This window comes from Myotis lucifugus, unplaced genomic scaffold (assembly GCF_000147115.1).
Source record: "Myotis lucifugus unplaced genomic scaffold, Myoluc2.0 scaffold_202, whole genome shotgun sequence".
NCBI lineage: Eukaryota > Metazoa > Chordata > Mammalia > Chiroptera > Vespertilionidae > Myotis > Myotis lucifugus.
In genome coordinates, this window is record NW_005871250.1 from 1,274,500 (window position 1) to 1,298,731 (window position 24,232).

The following is a 24,232-nucleotide window of genomic DNA, read 5'->3' on the forward strand; positions in this document are numbered from 1 at the left end:
CGTTACAGAGAAAGTAAGAAATCTTTTGGATTTAAGCATTATGGGGAATGCAAATAATTGAGCTACACCCTCTTATGGCTTTTATGGCAATCCTATTTTCCAGTGAATTCTACAGCCAATCAGAGTCTTTTCAATCAGGGTATAAAATTCCTAGGTGACCGGACAAAGCCTTCTATGCTATACAAGATGGAATATAGAGTGCTGAATATTGTCTCTCAACTCTAAGAACTTCTGATTGATTTTTATTCTCTGTTCAATTATTAAATAGCAGTTGAAAAACTACCTTAATTGTGTGTTTGATAATATAAACCCTAATGCAATTTACAATCATAAATATTTCAATCAATACAATGTTAAACAATATTATCTTTATTAAAAATACAACCTTTTGTTTATTAATGGATTAAAGCACATGATTACTTTGGTAACTAAAGGTAACTACTTTCAAAGGTAAAAAAAATAACACATTACCTGGGTGTTCATTAAAATTACAGACACTTAGGATCCTCTTTATCAGAGAGAGTCAAAGCCTCTAGAAGAGGGATCTAGGACTTGAATTCTAACAAGTACCCAGGGTTAATCTTATAATCACGAATATTAGGCAATACGGATTTGTACTACAAAACATAGGCCATTTCTAAAATTGAATGGACTGCAAAATCTATTCAAAGGTATTGTATGATTTCTGAGAATTGGGAGGAAAATTACGTTATTTTCTTTGTCGCTCACAAATCAGTCAAGACAAAGATTGTTAGAGTACTTAATATAATCTAGATCCAAGGCCCTTATTAGATACTAGAGGCCCAGTGCACAGATTTATGCACCAGTGGGGTCCCTCAGTCTGGCTTGTGTCCTCCTGCAATCCAGGACCCCTTGGGGGAAGTTGGCAGTCAGATATCACCAGAGGAATGTAATAGTGTGCAAAGCAGCAGGCAGCCAATGAGGAACCTGAGCCCAGGCCAGGCACCATGCTGCTCCTGCTCATCTTAGCTCACTGCACCTGCCTCCCTCACTCTCAGTCGTGCTGCTGTGGAGGCAGAAGAGTCTCACGCTACCACAGCTGCACTTGCCAGCCATGAGTCAGGTGTCTGGAACCTGCCAGTCAGCTGAGTGGCACTCCCACTGTGGGAGCACACTGACCACCAGGGGGCAGCTCCAGCATTGAGCCTCTGCACCCTGGTAATCAGTGTGCGTCATAGCGACCAGTCAACTGGTTGTTCAGCTGTTTGGTCATTCTGTTACTTAGGCTTTCATGTATATAGATATGGCTTGTAATTGTTTCCCTTGATTTTCAGGTTGTCTTTTTTACTTTATTGATGTGCCCTTTGCTGCAATTTTTACAAATTTAATGAATTCCAAATTATCTATATTTTTCCTTAGTTGCATCTACCTTTGTTGTTCAGTAAAAGAAATTGCTGTGTAAACCAAACTGAAAAAGATCTGCACCAAGGCTTTCTTCTAAGAGCTTCATAACATTAGTACTGGCATTTAGAACTTTGAAAGGTTTTGAGTTAATTTTTGCATGTGGTGAGAATTGTGGCTACAAAGTTATATATTTTGCAGGTGGCTATCCAGTTGTCATACCATCATTTGTTGAGAAGACTATTTTTTAGCTATTTCATTTTCTTAGAACTCTTGTCAAGAATCAATTGATACATTACGACAGTGTATATTGGTGAGAGAATAGACAAATGATGTGTTGAACAGAAGGAAGAATCTAGAAATGGATTCATATAAATACAGCAAACTGATCTTTGAGGAAAGAGGAAAGGCAATACATTGGAGCAAGGATAGTTTTCTCAACAAATGGTGTTGGAATAACTGGACATCTGCATGCAAAACACCTGGACACAGACTTCACATCCTTCACAAAAATGAGCTCAAAAAAGATTGTAGACCAAAATGTAAAGTGCAAAACTATAAAACTCCTAGAAGAGAATATAGGAGAAAACCTGGCTGACCTTGGTTGGTAATGGCTTTTTAGATACAAAACTAAAGGTTTGGTCCACAAAATAAATAATTGATAAACTGGAAGTCATTTAAACTTAAACTTCTTTTTTGTGACAGACAAAATCAAGAGAATAAGAACAGAACGCATGGAATGGGAGTAATGTTTCAAAGAAACCAAATCTGATTAGGACAGTTATTCAATATGTACAAAGAACTCTTAAAACTCAAGAATAAGAAAACAAGTAACTCGATTTAAAAAAATGGGCCAAGGACCTTAACAGACAATTCATCAAATATGATTGATGGCAAATGAGCATATGCAAAGATGCCCTACATTATATGTCATCAGACAAATTGACATTTAAAAAATGAGATGCTACTACAACACTAATGCACTGGGTAAATCCTGGAACACTGACAACACCAAATTCTGAGAAGGATGTAGAGCAACAAGAATTCATACATTGCTGTTGGGAATCTGAAATGCTTCCGCCACTTTGGGAGGCAATTTAGCAGTTTCTCTTTTTATTTTGGTAGTTTTTTTCCAAATATATATATATGTTGTGGCTAGTATTACAGATAACCCCATTACCGTCCTTTATCCCTCTCTGCCAAGCCCTACGCCCCCAACTGAGCATATTCTTAACATACAATTGAGCGATCATGTTCCTTGATATTTTACCTAAAGAGTTGAGAATTTATGTACACACAAAGAATCTTTATTAATGTAGTAGCTTTATTCCCAATTGCCAAAAATTGGAAACAAAGATAACCTTCAGGACATGAATGCATAAACAATTCTGGATACATTTGGACAATGGGATATTACTCAGTGATAAAAAGTAATGAGCTATGAAGCCATGAAAAGACATGGAGAAAACCTAAATGCATATTACTAAGCAAAAAAAAAAAAGCCAATCTGAAAAGTTTATACACTGTACGGTTCCAACTGTATGACAGTCTATAAAAGGTAAAACTATAGAGATAAAAATATCAGTGGTTTCTGGGAGTAAGGAAGAGAGACATGAATAGGCATAGCACAGTACTTTTAGGGCAGTGAATATACTCTATCTGATGTTTATAATGATTGATGGAGTTCATTATACCTTTGTCCATACCCATAGAATGTAAAACACCAAGAGGAGAACCCTAGGGTAAACCATAGACCTTAGCTGATTATGATGTGTCAATGTAGGTTTATCTTTGGTAATAAAAAAAAAAGTACCATTTTGGTGGTTAATGTTGATAATGAGGAAAACAGTAAATGCATTGAGCAGGAAAACCTCTGCAAGTCTTTCTCAGTTTAGTGGTAAACCTAAAACTGCTCTAAAAATTAAGTCTTAAAGTTAATTGAGCATGTATGTATGAATTTACTTTGATTATATTTTATTCTATTGCTATATATGTCTATCTTTATGCCAATAGCATACTATTTTTCTATCATTATAGCTTTGTTGCCTGTGTTAACCTCTGAATATGTGAATATTCAATATCTGCTTTTTTTTCAAGATTATTTTGGCTACACAGGGTTCATTGCATTTACAGGTGTATAATATCACTTCAGGGTCCCCATTTCAACTTTTGGAAATATACCTAGAAACAGAATTGCTGGTAATTCTATTTAAATGTGTTGATTATTGCATTCTATACTGGTCATACTAGTTTGCACTCCTACAAACAATCCATAAGGGTTCCAATTTCTCCACATCGTTACATTTATTATTATTTTTTTAATAGTAATTATCTTAATGGGTATGAAATACACAGGTGTGTGTGTGTGTGTGTGTGTGTGTGTGTGTGTGTGTATTTTGTGCATGTGTAGGGTCCCTAGGCCTGGCTGGTGATCAGGTCCAATCAGGTTCCCACCTCCCCACCTCCTCACCTCCTCCTACCCTCACAGCCTGTCCACGCACAACCACCATGGTTTCCCCCTCGCACCCCATCTCCCTGCTTTCTTCTTCCCTCATTCCCTTATCACTCTGCTGCTGCTACTGCTAGTCGTCCGGCATGTTCCACCCTGCCTCTTGGTGGACAGCGCATGTCATAGTGAATGATCAAACTCCTGGTCTCCCGGGTGAACTCCGAGGGGACACTTTGCATATTAGCCTTATATATATGCTAGGGGCCCAGTGCACGAAGATTCATGAACTGGGGGTGGGTCCCTCAGCCCGACCTGCACCCTCTCCAATCTGGGAGCCTTCAGGGGAACCCTCTCCAATCCGGGCATTTATGTCTGTCTTTGCAATCTTATGAGTGAATTGTCTGAGACCCCCAATCCAGTTTGGTTTGTTGCTCACAGAATAATAGAGGCATTTTTTTTCATTGCTTCATTGGTGGAGACTTCCTGGAAGTTTTAGGATACCTTCCCTTTAATTTTTCCTTGACACTGATTTTACTTATGTTTCTCACCTTTGCTTTCCTTCCATTCCACCGCAACAGTAACTTGTTACAGGCTCACTTTGCACAAGTGTCTAGAACAGCGGTTCTCAACCTGTGGGTCACGACCCCTTCGGCATCCAAACAACCCTTTCACAGGGGTCCCCTAAGACCATCCTGCATATTGGATATTTCCATTACGATTCATAACAGTAGCAACATTACAGTTATGAAGTAGCAATGAAAATAATTTTATGGTTGGGTCACAACATGAGGAACTGTATTTAAAGGGCCAGAAGGTTGAGAACCACTGGTCTAGGAGATCTGTCTGCCTCCAGAACTATGATTCCCAGCATTCCTGGTGCTCCCCGCACTCTGGGCTTCCACTTCAGGTCCTGAGGCTGCCACCAGAATTACTATTCCCAGAATTCCTGGTGCTCCTCAGCCTCTTGGTTTTCCCTTCTGCTCTGTCTCTGTCCCACGTCCTCCCACTCTGCTAAGTCCTCCAAGCCACCAGCTCTCCTTCTTTGCTCTCTGTTTGGTGGCTTGGGGAGCCAAGTTCCCCACAAACCTCCGGCTCTCCTGCTCTGATCTCTTGCAGGCGGATTGGGGGAGCAACCAAAGGAGCCATGTCCCCACAAGCTGCTGGCTCTCCCACCCTGCTCTCCACCCAGCACTTGTGTATGCAAATTAACCCTCCATCTGTGTCAGGATAATTTGCATACTCACTCCTGATTGGCTGGTGAGTGTACTGGAGGGACAGCAATTTACATGTTTCTCTTTTATTATATAGGGTATAGAAAGATACTCTTGTTATAATCTCTTCTAAGCTGCTAATTTCAACTGCACACAAAAACAAATTCATTGCAGTCTGCTTTCTTATGTTATGTTACTGATGTCACAAATTCTATCTTTTTATATTGCCTACCAATTATCATATACTGGGAGGGGCAAAAGTAGGTGATAACTTCTGTGTTTTGCATACTCACCACTGAAAACCTATTTTGCCCCAACCTGTCTGAATATTAGGTTTTATGCTCTGGTCTTGTAACTCCTGTAAAGGAATAAAAAGTGTATTTTTGAAAATTACAATAAAATAAGATCTTATAATTGTCCATGTATTTACCATTAGTGGAGAATTTTATATTTTCATATCACTTTGATTTATTTTCTATTGTCTTTTTTACTTTAAAGTGAAGGATTCTTTTATCATTGCTTGTCGGGTAGGTCTAATGATAATGAATAGACTCAGCTTTAGTTTATCCCAAAACGTCTTAACTTCTCCCTCCCTTTTGAAGGACATTTTGTACCATATGATTTAAGGCATTGCTTGTCCCATCTGGTTTCAACTTGATTCCCCAGCTTTCGCCTTCTGCTGCTCCAAAAAAATAATTTTGGAGATCTTATGGACAGGGTAGTAATTATAGCCAATAATATTATATAATAAACATTAAAGTTGCTAAGAGACTAGATCTTAGTTGTTCTCACAACAACAAAAAACTTAAGTGATGTGATTGATGTATGAGCTAACACTACAGTGATAATCATATTGCAATGTAGAAACACAGCAAATTAAGATGTTGTACATCCTAATCTTACACAATGTTCTATGTCAATTATATCCCATTAAAAAATCCACATCCTGTTCTCTAGGCAAGATTCCCCAAAACTGGCTGCATATGAGGCTCATCTGGGAGCTTTGACAATGCTCCAATGCCCAGGCCTCATCATCTACTAATAATCAATGCACAATATTGATTGTAAGACAGTACATTCATAGCCATTGAAAGTTTAAAGTCTAATATGTTCGTAGTTTTCTTTTAAATTACAATAACTAAGATTTGGAAATAGTGCAAGTGCCCATTAGTAGACTAATGGATAAAAAAACTGTAGAGCATTTACACAATGGGATACTATGCAGCTATAAAAAAGAGGAATCACTTACCCTTTGGGATAGCATGGATGGATCTGGAAAATATTATGCTAAGGATAATAAGCCAATCTGAGAAATACAATTATCGCATGCTCTCACTTATTTATGGAATGTAATTAACAAAATAAACTAATGAATGAGTGGATCTGGAAACATGAATGTATGAAGCAGAATCCAGTATCTCAGAGGGAAGGAGTTTGAGGAGAGGTGGGTGAGTGAAGATCAACCAAAGAACTTTTATACATATATGCATAACCCAAGGACATAGACAATAGGGTGGCTAAGGCCTAGAGATGGGGGGCTGTGAGACTGGAGGGTATCCATGGGGGAAGAAGTGGGACATATGTAATACTTTCAATGATAAAGATTAAAAAAAAAGGGGCACTATGGCAACACCTCCCTTACTAGGGTGCTGTTCTCACAATGTCCACAAGAGGCACTATTGCCACACCTCCCTCATGGTGAGAGCCCTCTAGGTCTCTCCATAGGCTGTTCTTTCAACTCCCTGCAAAGGTCACAGCCCTCTAGGACTGTCAATTTGGTTTTAACTCCTAGAATTCCTTACTAAGGTGCTGCTCTCAGAACATACACCAGAAGGAGATATTGCAATACCTGCAAGCAAGAGTGAGAGCCATTTAGGACTGTCAATTGGGTTTCTTTTCAAACTGTAAGAGTGGATTCTCACATCAAATTTTTTAAAAATGTATTTTATTGATTTTTTACAGAGAGGAAGGGAGAGGGATAGAGAGTTAGAAACATCCATGAGAGAGAAACATCCATCTGCAGCCTCCTGCACACCCTTGACTGGGGATGTGCCCGCAACCAAGGTACGTGCCCTTGACCAGAATGAAACCTGGGACTCTTTAATCCACAGGCCGACGCTCTAGCCACTGAGCAAAACTGTTCAAGGCTCACATCATATTTTTTATTTCCATGTCAGTAGCATTTAGCATGGTCTATGACTCCTTTCTTTCCTGATGCACTTTTTAAAACTTGGCTCCAAAGGTTTTTGTTTTTCTCCTTTATCATTTCTTGTTACTTATGGGTTTCTTTTCCTGATCTCATTTGTTATTTCAGTGCTGGTACTAAATGTACAGTCCTTTTCTATTTCCCTAAGTGATCTTATCCAGTCTCATGAATTTTTATTCCATTTTACATCAATGACTACAAATTTGTATCTCTTACCCATGTTTCTGAATTCTAGATTCTTCATAGATCTCCACTCTCATGTAGTACTTTCATGTCCTGCTCAAATCCTTTTGGGCTCTACCTATCAGTTCATGGGGCTCAACCTCCAACTGCCAGTATCTGCATCTCTTTGCTAAAGGACTTTCTCTGAATACTGTGCCCATATACACAGAGTGTCAGAAGCAACAGAAAGTTAACACATCTTGAGGTCATCTCTCAATCAAAGACTGATGAGGGTTGATATATAAATATGTCATCTCCTTTTCATTTATAGAAGGATAAATCTGACCTTTATGTTGCACTCTACCTTCAGAGTCTCACTAAGGAATGTACTCTATTTACCCATAATGCTAACTAACCAGCTAGAAAACATACTGTTCATTTATTCCCTGCATTTTCCTGCCTCATGTCCCCAATATCATCGTACTGATGTGTCCTGAATTTGTTTCCCAAATAAATGAATTTATTCACAAATCTTTACCACAGAATCTACTTCTGGGGAAACCCTGTAAATGATAAATATTTGAGATATTTCAAGATATTGAGATAATATTGAGATATCTCAAAATTAATATGTAAGGAAAAAAGTTTTTTATTCTCCCAGACCCAGCTAGCAGGGTGGAGGAAGGGGATAAAGAAGTACACGCGTCTCCATTTCAGAAGTTCCTTAGAAGGTGGACACATTATTTTAGATAAAGGAAACTCGGCCCTTGAGCATCACAAAAGGCCCTCACTCCCTCACAGGAGATGCTCTCAGTAGCATGCATGTGAGTGATAGACTGAGCATAGCTTTTGGAAAATGGCTTGTGATATTTATCCAAACTCAAAAATCTTTTTTTCTTTAAAGTAAATGACATGGAACCTGTTGGTGATGACAAGAATAATTTCTGTGTCTGAGCCAAGTCTGCAGGCACCTATAAACACATCCCATAACAATTCTTATTCCTAACCACAACTGGCAGACAATTGGTCCTATCCAAAATGTCATGGAGACATTTGGTTCACACCAAAAAGTCTTTGAAATTGGATCCTGTCAAAAACATAAACACTTGCCCTGACCAGTGTGGCTCGGTTGGATGAGTATTATTCCATGTACCTAAAGGTCTCTGGTTTGATTCCTAGACAGGGCACATACCCAGGTTACAGGTTACAGGTTACTGGTTGATGTTTCTCTCTCTCTCTCTCTCTCTCTCTCTCTCTCTCTCTCTCTATCTCTTTCCCTCTCCCTCTCCCCCTCTCTCTCTCTTTCTCTCCTCTCTGAATCCCTTCCTCTCTCTCTAAAAATCACTACAAGCACATTAAAACAATAACAACATACAATCCAAGAAGTTATCCTTTCATTCAAATAGCCCATAATGTTTATTTATACTCTGGGTTATAGAATTAAGACATAAAAATGCTATCAGGTTGTATTGTTCAATGATTGTCTTGTGGCTGTACTGCCAATAACAACCCTTCTTACCTTGGTCGCAGGGCTGGCAATGACACATCGGGTAGGTATATAGGTCAGGGCTCAGATCCTGCAGAAGAGTAGGATTTATATTAACATAAATAAATGGAAAAAATGTCCCCATGGATGTTAGGGCAGAACAAAATATGAAGGACTCTTTGGTATGGACCTAATGTCTCATTGGAAATTTTAGACAGGACCAACTGTCCTGCAAAACCAGTAACCACGTCTGTCAAAGCTGAACACTCTGAATATTTAAGGAGACATCTCAAGATAAGGAAAAATGGAAAATTTGGCAAATATACCCCAAGGTCCCTATATATTTTTGCAGACTCTTTAATAAGAAACTTTAACCTTATGAACTACTCTGTGTTCCAGTCCTTCCACTGCTAGGCATTCAACCAAGTGAAATGTATGCATATGCTTAAGAAAGACATGTATATGAATATTTGTGGCAACTTTATTTTGGATATTTTCAAAATAGAAACAATGTAAATGTACTGATACACACAACAACACAGATGTTTCCCAAAATATTTTCTGAATGAAAGGCAAACTAGGATACATATGGCATTATTATATCTATGTAAAATTCTAGAAAAGGCAACTAATCCAAAGTGATAACAGATCATCAGCTGCCTGGGGAGAGAGGAAGGGATGGACAGGAGGAAACTTTGGGTGTGATGGATGTATTCACTATCCTGAATGTAAAGATCATTTCCGGGGCGTATACATATGTCAAATTTATCAGACTGCACAGTTTAGTATGTGAAGTTTATTGTATGTGAATTATACCTTAGCAAAGCTGTTGGGAAATATTGTAAATTTAAGTTTTTGATAATTTGCTAGTATATATTGACCTTGTATCCTTTAACTATAAAGCATTTCTTTTTAATTTTTGCAATTGCCCATCCCTTTTTTTTTTTGGTCTCATACCAGAGGGGAGAGAGACAGAGAGAGAGAGAGAGAGAGAGAGAGAGAGAGAGAGACATCAATGTGAGAGAGCCACATTGATTGGCTGTCTCTTGCTTGGACCCCTAACAGGCCAGAGATAGGCTCCACAAGTGAGGTACATGCCCTTGACCAGAATCATACCCGGACCCGTCAGTCCTCAGTCCTAAGCTCTATCCAGTAAGCCAATAGGCTAGAGCTGTAATTGCCTTTTAAAATATATATTTCTTAGGCTATTATGCAGTGATTATCTGCCAACAGAGACAATTTTACTTTTATTTGTCAATCTTAAACTCTCTTACCCTTCTGCTTTTTTTTTTCTTTCTTTATTGCACTGAGATCTCTTCATCTTATGGGGAAGCAATAAAAATTACAGCATGAATTACACTGTTTGTTGTGTTTCATGATGTCCTTCATCAACCTGAGTGTCTGCTTACATTTTAGTCATTAAAATTATTTTTATCATGAATATCTGTCTATTGAGCTGGTCATATGATTTTCTCCTTTACTCTGTTAATATAGTGAATTACATTTCTTAGTTTTCAAATGTTGAATCAACATTGAGTTCCAGAATATCCTACTTAATCTTTTAAATATATTGTAGTAATCCATTTGCTGATATTTGTCAATAAATGATACAGCCCTTTTATGTAACAGGGTTTCATTAACTATTTGAAAATGCTTCTGTCTTTATTCTATGCTTATTTGATAAACACTTTTATGCATTTTTATATGAAAACATTTAATAATTGCATGCAGCTATTTTGTTTTAATTCATTTTTTATAAATGAGCTAACTTTAATCAGATAATATATAAAAACTGTAAGATTTATTATATACTAAGCCACAGAGCTAAGACATGGAGCACAGTTGTCTACATTCTTTTGTTGTTGTTAATGCTCACTGGAGCATATTTTTGCCATTGGTTTTTAGAGACAGTGGGAGGGTGTGGGAAAAGGGGAAACAGAGAGAGAAAGAAATATCAATGTGAGAGAGACACAGGCATTGGTTGCCTCCCCCACGTGCCCCAGTAGGGGCTGGGGATGGATCCTCAACCCAGGTATGTGCCCTTGACTGGGAATCAAACCCCAAATCCTTCAGTGCATGGGTTCTTGCTCTAACCACTGAGAACACCAGCCAGGCTGGCTCTAGATTCTTAAGAATAACCTATCATTATCATTTGAGAGTTTCCTTTTATTTGAGAATGGATCACAGAAATTTGAAACAAGCTACATTTCCAAAAGAAACCGAACATAAATGTCTGAACAAAGCTACCCCCACACAGGTTTGTATGTTTCTCCACTAACGATGAAACTCTGGTACATGGAGGCAGGAAGACTGATGTAATAGTGTCCCAGAGATTGCTCTGTGGCTCTAGCTCAGTCACTCTCAACTGTACCTGCAAGTTACCATCATGTTAGAAACTTAAAAAAAAACACATCAGTCACTAGGATCTCATGTAGCAAATGGAATTGCAACCTTGGGGAGGGAACATGGGCACAGGTAATTTTACAAAGTTCTCCAGGTACCTCTCATAGCTATCTATGTTTTAAAACTACTGATGTTCCAGACATATTTGCAAATTGTAGTTTCTGACATTGTTTTCCTGCCTTATCTCCTGATCTTACACAGCTCTCTTGCTTAGAAAGACTCCATGTCTTACTTATTTCAGGATCTATAAACATACTTACCATTTTCTCCCCTCCCCATTCATTATGCCCATCAGATAAAATTGTCCTCTAAACTTCCTGCTGTAGGAGTGGCTTTGATGACCTCTGTGTGTGGCCATTTCCCAGTCACTGCCAGGACATATGATCCCTCTGTGTTCTTCTTCTCCTGACATTTGTTTTCCTATAGCAGTATTTAAATTACACTCCTCAACATAGTGGAGTTAGCTGAGGTTGCACAGGTAAACAAGACAGCCTCCCTTTGTACTGTGTCTTCTTGAGGTGGGTAACATGGGATACACATTATTGTGGATTCGGTTTTGTTTTGTTTGTGGATAGTATTGCTGTCAGGGCTTCTTTAGTCTGGTCCTTCTAGGAATAATTGTTCCTTTTTCTCTGAAGGATAAATTGAGCATTCAAAATGCATGTATTCTTACATGCTACTGGAGATAGTTTCATGGAGCTTTTTCCCATATGTACCACTTAATATGCTTGCTTTTAATTGATTTGGGTGCAGAAGGAAAAAAGGGAACAGTCTTCCCTATGAAAAGTAAAGGGGTTTAGCCCTGCCCAGTATGACTCAGTGGTGGGAGTGTCAGCCTCCCCTTCACCCAAGAAGGTTCCCCAGTTTGATTTCTGATCAAGGGCAACTATGTAGTTTACAGGTTCAACCCAGTCACTAGTTTGGGCACCTGCAGGAGGCATCCAAGAAATGTCTCTTTTGCATAGATGTCCCTCTCTTTCTCACTCTCTCTCCCTTTCCCTCTCCCTCTCTCTCTCCCTGTCTCTCTCTCTCCCTCCCTCCCTCCCTCCCTCTCTCCCTCTACCTCTCTTCCTCCCTTCCAATCTCTCTGAAAATCAATGAAAAAATTATCTTTCAGTAAGAATTTTTCTTTTAAAAAGTATGGTATTTAATAGTATTCACCTTTCCCCAGTTTCTTCTATCTTACTACCTAGGAGTTTTAAAGTTTGCATTTTATATTAGGTCTGTGCTTCATTTGGACTTTATTTCTGTGATGGGTATAACGTCTGTGTTTACACTTATATTATTGGATGTGGATATCCTGTTGTTTAGGCACTATTTTGAGAAACTATCTTTCCTCATTGTAATACCTTTGATCATTTGTCAAAAATCAGTTATGAATATTTAAGGTGGTCTGTTTCTATGATCTCTGTTCTGTTGAATTAATCAACTTGTGTCTTCTTCTGCCAAGGCCCAGTCTTGATTATTGAGTTACTTATAGTGAGACTTGAAGTTGAGTAGCATCAATCCTCCAACTTTGCTCTTCTCCTTCAATACTCTATTGGTTATTCTGTTTTTGTTTTTTCCCTTTTCAGATAAACCTTAGAACTGGATTAATAGCAGCCACACAATAACTTGCTGGGATTTTGATTGGGACTGTATTGAATCTATAGGTCAACTTGGGAGTAAATGACATCTTAACAGTTAGGAGTCTCCCTATCCATGAACATGAAATATCCCTCCATTTATGAGTCCTCAGGCTAGTTAACATAAAATCAACTCTTTATGCTTCAGCACATTAGGTTTGAAATAATTTTGTCAACCTGACTATACAAAGTCCTTTTTAAGTCAGCTGGGCTATACTAACTTGATCTTGTTTTCTTCATTTATTCCTCAGATCAAATGATTCAATATAAAATTTATTTAGTGCATTGTACCATGTTGTCTCAATTTCACTCCTGAGCTTTATTTCTCTCATGATCTTAGTATTTCCACGTTGAGCCCAGGTTCAAAGGTGGCTGCCTAATATTCATCTGGGAGCTTTTTAATATTCCTGGTGGTGAAATTGTACTATAGCTTTATGATATGTTCCTAGTTAGGGGAAATTGGTTAAAAGGAACATGATAACTCTCTGTACTATTATTTACAGCTTTATGAGACTCTATATTTTTCTCAAAATAAAATGTTTAATAAACCAAATCTCCAATAGAGTCTAATGTGCTCCTAGTGTTGCAAAATACTAATGGCCTATATATGGGTGTATTACAGTTTCCAAAATTTATTCTTCTCTTTCTTGCTTTGATTCTCCTTCCTTTCCAACTCAATAACTTAAAAAGCTTTCACATCTCTCCTCCATTTTAGGGTTTTAAAGCACTGTTTATTACTTCATCCCCATCCTGTACTTCTGAGAATATCAGAAAATTATCCCAAACCTCCTGCTGAGGGAAGACCTACTGAGAAATATTTGAGTGGCATCTCTCACAAGCTGTTTTACACAGGAAACCTCTGCCTTATGTTATGATGAGCCATGTATTTTAACCCCATCAAGCTCCTTAACAGCAAGCCAGTAAAGGAGACACCTCAGCAGGGTGAAGGGGGTTGACAAAGAAAGGGGAACAAAATAGGCACAGTCTCCAGAGCTGTAGGCCTCAGGCTCCACTGCCTCCTGTTTCAGGGAGGTTGGGTGGGGAATCTATGGGCTGGCCATGGTGTGCAGCATTGCTGTGAGGCCTGCTCCAGGTCAGTCCTTTCTGAAATGTTTCTATATTCTGAGGAAAAAGGGAGATTCCAGTTCCCATATTTCCTAAAGTGGTGTCAGGCCTCTTTGGGCTGAGCCAAGGTTTGGGAATGAACACCTCCCTCTTAAGTGTGCTGAGAATGTGTAGTGCTGTTTCTCTCAAGTATTTATGAGGCCTCCTGTTCACATGTATGACTCCTTGATCCTGTGAGTTTGGGCAAAGAAGAAAGGGAAAAGTCCAACATAATTAGGAATCTAGGGGAGAAGCAGGTCCTTTGTCCATAAGAAACTTTCACTTATAAATAGGAAATTTGTCTCTGTGTCATGTGTTGTAAACATTCCTTTTGGGTTTTTTCTTCAGACTTGATAAAATGTCTTTCTTCTCATCATGTATCAGAATTATTTTCATCACTGTCTTGGCATTTTCTCTTTCCTCTGGTGAGTACATTTCAATTCTGGATGAAGCTATTTCTATATCTTAGAAAGTGCAGGAGACGACTTCTGTTATCTTGAAATGAAGCATCTTCTTTTATTGGGTATGTAATATTTTAACTGGCAAAATGAAAGGGGGCAAGTTACAGAACCCTTTTAAGAAATTATTTCTGTGGATTGCTTTTCTCTTTTCCCACCTTAGAGGAATGGAAGTAGAGAGGTGGGTTAGAATGAATAGAACTTAGCTATTTGTTCATTTATGACAAAAATTATTCCCTGATGATTATTATTATATTTTGGAGGTCAGATTCTATGTTTGCTAAATGCAGAGTGTAGGGAGTAATGATGTTTCCTAGATCTGATATTCCTTGGCAATGTGATTTGTTGTGTGCCAGTTCTGAGGCCATTAAAGTAAAAACTTTCTGTGAGGGGAGTTCTCAATCATCCCTCACCTGGAAATTTATCTTTCTTTAGTAAAAAGAGACTGAAGAATTTCAGTAAAGTAGTTGTAATGTGTTGAAAAGACCATGGATATTAGAAATAAGCACTGTTTCTTTAAGTTGTAATTAATTTCTTCAAGTTAGGTGACTTTATGCAAGGCATATTAGAGACATTAAACAAGGCATTGTCTTCTCTGACTAGAATGTCTCAGTTATTCAAAAATGAATTAAAAGAAACATGGTATCTTCACTAGAGATTGGTGATTGCTGGAAACACTTAAACATATTTTTCATAAATAAGAATAATTTAGAATTACATTTCCAGATTTGGAGTTATTTTGTGAGCTTACTGTTTTGATGCTACCACAAAAAGCTCATCTCAGAACTTGGAGGTACTGAGCAGGCAATATGTGTACTATTTTGCCATTAAAAGTTATAGGTTCTTCCCAAAGAGACTCTGATTGTTTTCCTAATCTTGTTTTTACATTTTCTTTATTGTCCTGGTATAAGGAAAGGCTCCTGCATTTGAAAGACCTATGCGCCCTCCGGTAAGTTTAATTTTTATTAATTTTAATATTGAATCAAATTGTTCCATATTATAGGTTTTAATAGCAAATTTTATGAAGCAGTCCTGCCAGTTTTGCTCAGTGGTTAAGCTTCCACCCATTAACCAAGAGATCCATGGTTCACTTCCTGGTCAGCGCAAATGCCCAGGTTTTGGCTAAATCCCCAGTAGGGGTATGCAGAAGGCAGGCAATAGATGTCTCTCTCTCATTGATATTCCATCTACTCTACGCCCTCTCCCTACCTTTATTTAAAAAAAAATCACCAAAAAAAAAAAATGTGCAAAAGAGTGATCCTTCAAAACTGTGTCATCATTAAGCAAGATTAAATGAAATTAACCCAGCCATAAAAAACTATTTTGTATTTTGGACAAGAAGAAAATATCCGATTATTTCAAAGATTCCATTATTGGGTATCCTTGTTATTTGCAAGCATCTAATAAAGGTTACAGTGCATTTAAAGTAGAATTGTGGCCCTAGCTGGTTTGGCTCAGTGGATAGAGTGTCGACCTGAGGACTAAAAGGTCCCAGGTTCAATTCCAGTCAAAGGCACATGCCTGGGTTGCGGGGCTCTATCCCCAGTGGGGAGCCTGCAGGAGACAACCAATGATTCTCTCTCATCAATGATGTTTCTATCTCTTTCTCTCTCTCCCTTCCTATCTGGAATCAGTAAAAGTATTTTAAAAAAGAAAAAGTAATTCTGCCTCAAGGCTGTAAGATAGAAATCTTAGCTGAATTTCTAGCCTGCCCTGTGCAGTCTCCACAACTGCATGAGCCATTAGTTAAAATCTCTTTCTCTCTCTCCTTAAAAAACAAAGGAAAGAAAAAGAAAAAAAATTAAGTAGAATTGTGTAGCCTAGCAAAATTAGAGGATTACAAATATTATCCACTTAATGGTGGATAAATTAATAATCCTATCTAATAACAAAGAAACATTGTAATTGACCATACCTTCGCTACGCCTCCCATTGGCTAATCAGCATGATATGCAAACTAACCACCAACAAAGATGGGAGCTTCCAGTGTTATGCCACCCAGGGCAGGCCGGGCCCCGCCTTGACACTTGGAACCCAATCTGAGGGTCTCCAGCAGCAAGGCAGCCCCACCCCAGAAGCCCCAGAAGCCAAGACAAATTTTGAGGGTGAATCAAAAACAACACCCACTTTAAATATAAAGACACATATAGATTAAAAGTAAGTGAAATAAGCTGCAGCCTGTTTTGCTCCGTGGATAGAGCATTAGCCTGTGGAATGAAGGGTCCCAGGTTTGATTCCAGTGAAGGGCATGTATCTCAGTTGCTGGCTTGATCCCCAGTCCCTATCAAAGCATTTGCAGGAGGCAACCAATCAATGTTTCTCTCCCTTTTCCTTCACACTCTCTAAAATTCATTGGAAAAATATCCTTGGGTGAAGATGAACAAAAACAATGTAAATGCATTAATAAATTTATAAAGTTTATAAGAAAAATATATTCCAAATTTTGTTAGTTGTATAATGGTTATGTTTAAATTATTAACACCTAAGAAATATGGGAAAGGGTACATATAATATGCTGTAGTATTTTATAGTTTTTTTCTTACATGTATGAGGTGATTTCAAATTAAAAAATTTAAAATTAATAAAATATTAATTGAAATGTATCTGTATTACATAAAAAATTTCCTAATTGCTTCTAGCATAATTGATTAAATTGTGCTAAAATTTACAACAGTTCAATTTAAAAAAATCTTAATTCTAAAAGATATAATAATATGTAATAGTGCAGTTATAAGCACTTATCTGAAAATAAAAATTTAAAGAAGTGAATTTAAAGAAGGGATTAGCCAAAGAAAATATATGCACAACCCATGGACACAGACAACAGTATGTTGATGGCCAGAGAGAAGTGGGGGGCAAGAGCTGGGTAGAGGGGGCAAAAGTAGGGAAATAGGGATATCCTATATAATAATGATAAAAGGCTAATATGCACATTGACTCAATGGCAGAATGACCGGTTGATATGATGCGCCCTGGCCACAAGGGGGCAGATGCTCAATGCAGGAGCTGCCCCCTGGTGGTCAGTGCACTTCCATAGGGGGAGTGCCACTCAGCCAGAAGCTGGCTCATGGCTGGCCAGCCCAGTGGTGGTGGCAGGAGCCTCTCCCACGTCCTTGGCAGCACTAAGAATGTCCAACTAACAGTTTAGACCCGATCCCTTGGGGGCCTAAGCCTTTAGTCCGACATCCCCCGAGGGCTCCCTGGCTGCCAGAAGGATGTCTGACTGTAAGCTTAAGCCTGATCCCACAGGGAGTGGGCCTAAGTTGACAGGTGGACATCCTCCAAGGGATCCTGGACTGTGAATTGGTGCAGGCCAGGCTGAGGGATAACTCCCCCCCCCCCCCACCCGAGTGCACAAATTTTTGTGCACTGAGCCTATAGTTTTCATATATTCACAGAGCAGAATATTATATTGAGGGAAGAAACATCTAAATAGTTTAAGTTTACAAAGACATTTTAAAAGCTGGTATATCAGAGTATATGCCATCTGTTTATTTAGGTAAATTACCAAAACTGCCATTAGGAACCAAATTTTATATACCTACGCAAATACTAATATATTGAATATGTACATCTCTGCTGATAATGCAAATGTATCTGATACTCTAATAGTGAAACCATTGAGAAATATAGGGAAATTATTAAAATTTTAGTTTACTACACCTTGTGGCATGAATAATGGGAAAATCTGATGCAGGCATGAGGAGAAGTGCGACAGAGTGGCTAATTTATAAAAATACATTCAGACATTTGTCTGTATTTTATAAATGATATTGGGTTTGTAAAAATATATCAATTATATTTTATGACTAAGGGGGATTCATTTCCAAACCTCATTATAGATTTTCATTCCATTTTGATGCACGGCATCTTGTACTAAGGTTAAAGAATATTTTATTGAAAAAGTTCATTACATGACAAATTTTATGTTCTTCTTTATGTTTAACAGCCAAACTGTGATTTATAAGCGTCGATATTTTCGGTGCAACAACCAGGTGGATCCAGTCTGCGCAAAAAATGGTCGTACTTACTACAATCCATGTGTTTTCTGCGCTATAATGTTGTAAGCACACCAAATAATAAAGAAACTATCACAAATGATTGGAAAACCCAAGTTTCTGATAGCCTAGGAACAGTATATATGGGAAAAATTGTACTATCTCAGTAAAAATCAAAATCACACTGGTACCTTTCCCAGAAATTCTCATTTGCAGAAGCGGTTTGGTTTTTGACATCTCGATATAACTCTTCTGGATATTTTGCAAATGTAGAAATCAAATAATTTAGTTAAATCACTATGACTTACTCATGTCAGTCTATGACCGATATATTGAATTCTGAAGTCCATATGATAATTGATAATCTCTATGATGTAGCTTCAAGCTACAGGGAACATAATTGAGCAAGAAACACTACTTGACTACAGAAATTTGAAATCCATCACAATGGGCCTATTCATGCTAGAGGGTATCCTCTGATTTTGGTCCACCTTGTCTTCTGAGCTCCGTGACTAACTTAACTCTGGGGCCGTGTCACATATAGAAATTTTTTGATATTTGCAACCATAGTAAAACAAGAAGTCCATATGATAATTGATAATCTCTATGATGTAGCTTCAAGCTACAGGGAACATAATTGAGCAAGAAACACTACTGTCACCTCTGGCATGTGTGTCATAGGTTCACCATCACTGTGCTAGAGGGTATCCTGTGATTTTGGTCCACAGTGTCTTCTGAGCTCCCTGACAGACTGCAAACCTCCTTTAGAGAGTAGGGCATTCCAGGACCTTTCCAACCAAGCTCCTTTTCTATATCCTTCACACCAAGGAGTTGCAGGCTAATGGTTCAGCCAGCCTTCCTAGCTCCCTCTGCATTTTCTCTCAAATTTATTTCCTCTTATTTGATCCCAAAATTGGCTTCTACTTCTAGAGAATCATTCAAACAATCTCCAATCCTACCCTCTCTCCAGTATAGAGGGTTCTGAGACCTAGTCAGGACTGACCTCATAGGAAGAGTCAAATAGCCCAGATGAGGGAAGGATGTGTGCAGGGCTGGGGAAAACCTGGGTCCCAGCTGCTGACTGAGGTGGAGCCCAGACACTCCACAATGGGCACTTAATGTAATACCCAGGTAATTTTAAATGCTGTTTATAACAATTTTTCTTTCTCTTTTTTCTTTACAGAAATTCTAAGATACCAATTAAATTTCGGCATTATGGGATATGCAGATAGTTAGGACAATCCTATTTTGCAGTGGATTGTACAGCCAATCAGAGTCTTTTCAATCAGGGAGTTAAATTTCTAGTGACCAGACAAAGCCTCCCATGCAATACAAGTTGGAATATGGAACGTAGAAAATTGTCTCTCAACTCTAAGAACTTTTCATTGATTTTCATTCTCTGTTCAATAATTAAATAGCAGTTCAAAAACTACCTTAATTGTCTGTTTGATAATATAACACCTAATGCAATTTACAATCATAAATATTACAATCAATAGAATGTTAAGTTATATTATCAATTTGAAAATATCACCTTGCAATAAAAATGTCGGCAGAGTAAGTGGATGCTCCATGGACATGCTCCCAGGAACAAACTGAAATTACGACTAAAATACAGAAAAATGTCCCGAATAATCATCGCAAAACTTGCAGAAGAGAACCCTCAGACCCTCAGACCAAAAGTGGAGACTGCATAGAGACTGGTAGGAGGGGTGGAGGTGTGAAAGCGCTGGCCAGGCACCCATAGACAGCAACTGAAGTCCTGGAGATACATACCAGCTTTGGGGGATTGCCACTGAGAACCCTGAAATCTAATCCCCAAGCTGCACCACCCTCAGCAGAGAGCACCAATACTAAGAAGGGTACCTACATAACATCTGGCTGTGAAAAGCAGCAGGGTGCTGTCTGCCAGGGAGTGACACCTAAAAATTCAGGCCCCCTCTTAAAGGGCCAATGCACAAAATGCCCTGTGCAGCCACCCACCTGTGCTCTGGTAGAGGGAGGGTAAAGTGAACTGGAGCTGTGAGAGTAGAAACCAGGAGTAGGGACTAGAGTATATAGCTCAGAGGCCAGCGATGGCGAACCTATGACACGCGTGTCAGAGGTGACACACAAACTCATTTTTTTGGTTGATTTTTCTTTGTGAAATAGCTTTTAAATATATAAAATAAATATCAAAAATATGACTTTGTTTTACTATGGTTGCAAATATCAAAAAAATTCTATATGTGACACGGCACCAGAGTTAAGTTAGGGTTTTTCAAAATGCTGATATGCCGAGCTCAAAAGGTTCACCCAAGCTCAGAAGGCAGACAACCCAAATTTCCTGGGATGAGTCATACCTTCACACAGCAGAGGACATCTTTCCCACATAGACATTTGCCTTGCCTGGGGGTGAAAGACAGTTGATACACCTTATAAGAAAACACCTTGCCCTGAGGTCCTTAACAGATTAAAAATTTCAATTAGCCTCCAGGCAGAAACAACTTCCCCACCTGTTGAAAAAACTCTCAACACACAAGAGGAAGATTACCTGGGGGGCAATTCAAGTTGGAATCCTATCAGTCTGTAGGCAGAGGAGGTGGGAGGCTTTGAGTCTTTTCCTGATCTAATTAGTCAGAAACAGCCTTTAACCCTGTCCTGCACTAGAGATTGAGAAGTGTAAAGGATCTACCTAATACATAGTCACAAACCTAAACTGACAGCCAAAATGAGACAAGAAACAACCCCCAAATGAAAGAACCAGAGAATTCTCCAGAAGAAAAGATAAATGAAGCAGAGATAAGAATTATATCTGAAACAGAGTACAGAGTAATGATGGTAAAGATGCTCAACAGCATAAAAATATGATATAGCAACTATGAAAAAAGAACATGCAGAGATAAAGAAAGACATAATGTAAATAAAGAATACTGGAAGAAATACACCACAGATTAGGGGAAGCTGAGGATTGAATCTCTGAATTAGAAGACAGAGTTGAAAAAATCAATCAATCAGAGAACTAAAAAGAAAATTAAAAAACAGGAGGACAGCTTAAGGGAGCTGTGGGACAACCTAAAACTTAACAATATTAGAACAGCAGGTTGCCAGAAGAGGCAGAAAGGGAGAAAGGTGTAGAGAATGTGTTTGAAGAAATAATGGCAGAAAACTTCCCTAACCCTGTAAAGATAAAAGTCACACAAGTTCATGAGGCACAGAGAACCCCAAGCAAGAAGAACCCAAACAGGCCCAAGCGGAGACACATCATAATTAAAATGCTGAAAATCAAAGAAAAAGAGAGAATCTTAAAGGCAGCAAGAAAAAAGAAAAATGATAATACAAAGAAGTTCACAAAAAGCTGACACCTGATTTTTCATCAGAAACTCTATAGGCTAGAAGGGAATAGCATGATGTACTCAAGGTAATGGAAAGCAAAGATCTAATATCAAGATTATTATATCTAGCAAGACTATCATTCAAAATAGATGGGCAAATAAGGAGCTCCCACACACAAAAAAGCTAAAGGAATACATCACCATGAATCCAGCAGTACAAGAAATGCTAAAGGTACTGCTGTAATGAGTAGAAGAAACAGAGAGAGAAACAGAATTAAAATGGCAATAAATAAGTATCTATCAATAATAACCCTAAATGCATATGGATTAAATGCTCCAATCAAAAAGCATAGGGGAGGTGAATGGAAACAAAAACATGACCCAACTATATGCAATCTACCAGAGAGCCACATCAAAACAAAAGACCCACAGAAGATGTGAAGGCACAGAAACATTTTTCCATGCAAACAGAAAAGAAAAAAAAAAGCTGGAGTAGCAATACTGATATCCAACAAAATAGACTTTTAAAAAGAGGCCATAACAAAAGACAACAAAGGTAACTACATAATATTAAAGGGATCAATCCAACAAGAGGATATAACCCTGGTAAACATATAGACACCCAATATAGGGCCACCTAAATATATAAGAAAACTTCTGGGGGACTTTAACAGAGAGATTGATAACAATACAGTCATAGTAGGGGACTTTAACCCCACTCTGACTTCACTGGATAGATCTTCCAGACAAAAAGTTAACAAGGAAACAGAGACTCTAAAGGACACAATGGATCAGATGGATTTAATTGACATTTATAGCATATATCACCGCAAGGCAGCAGAATATACATTCTTCTCAAGTACACATGGATCATTCACAAAGATAGACCACATATTAGGACACAAATCAAGTCTCTACAGTTTCAAAAATATTAAAATGATATCAAGCATCTTCTCAGATCACAGTGGAATGAAATTAAAAATAAACTACAGTATGAAACACCCAAAACATTAAAATGCATGGAGGCTTTATAGCATGTTATTAAAGAATGAATGGGTTAACAACAAGATCAAGAAAGAAATAAAAAACTTCCTAGAAACAAATGAAAAATGACCACACAGCAAGCCAAAATCTCCGGGACACAGCATAAGCATTCCTGAGAGGGAAATGCATAGCACTACAGGCATACCTCAAAAAAACAAGTAAAGTCAGCAATAAACTATTTAATCCTACAGCTTAAAGAAATAGAAAAGAACAACAAGAAAAGCCCAGAGTAAGTAAAAGAAAGGAGATAATAAAATTTAGAGCAGAAACAAACACTGCACAAAACAAACAAAAAAAATACAAACACTCAATGAAACCAAGAACTGTTTTTTTGAAAGGATAAACAAAATTGATAAACCATTAGCAAGACTCACAAAGAATAAAAGACAGAGGACACAAATACATAAAATCAGAAACGAAAGTGGAGAAGTAACCACTGACAACACAGAAATACATAGGATTGTAAGAAAATACTATGAACAACTATATGCTAACAAGCTGGACAATGTGGATGAAATAGACAAATTCCTAGAAAAATATAATCTCCCAAACCTGAATCAGGAGGAATTGGAAAACCTGAATAGGCCAGTAACAACTGAAGAAATAGAAACAGTAATAAAAAAAAAAACCTACCATCAAACAAAAGCCCAGTTTGGACAGCTTCAGAGGGGAGTATTACCAAACATTCAAAGAAGAACTAACACCTATACTCCTCCACTCCTCCAACTATTTAAGAAAATACAAGAGACAAATTTATATGATGCCAGCATTATCCTAATTTCAAAACCAGATAAGCACACTACAAGGAATGAGAATTACAGGCTAATATCCCTGAAGAACATAGATGCTAAAATCTTCAACAAAATATTGGCAAATCGCATACAGCAATATATTAAAAACACCACACACCATGATCAAGTGGGATTTATTCTAGGGATGCAAGTCTGGTATAATATTCCCAAATCAATAAATATGATACATAACGTAAACAAACTGAAAGACAAAAATCACATGATCATATCAATAGATGCAGAGAAAGCATTCAACAAAATCCAATACTGGTTTCTGATAAAAACTCTCAATGAAGTGGGAAAGGAGAGTACATCTCAATATGATACAGACCATATATGACAAACCCACAGCCAACATCATACTCAATGGGCAAAAACTGAAACCATTTCCCCAAAGAACAGGAATAAGACAGGAATTCTCACTTTCACCACTCCTGTTTGACACAGTTCTGGAAGTGCTAGCCATAGTGATCAGACAAGAAGAAGAAATAAAAGGCATCCATATTGGAAAAGAAGAAGTAAAATTCTCATTATTTGCTGATGGCATGATATTCTACATAGAAAATCCTAAAGGCTCCATCAAAAAACTACTACACTTAATGAATATAACAATAGAGCA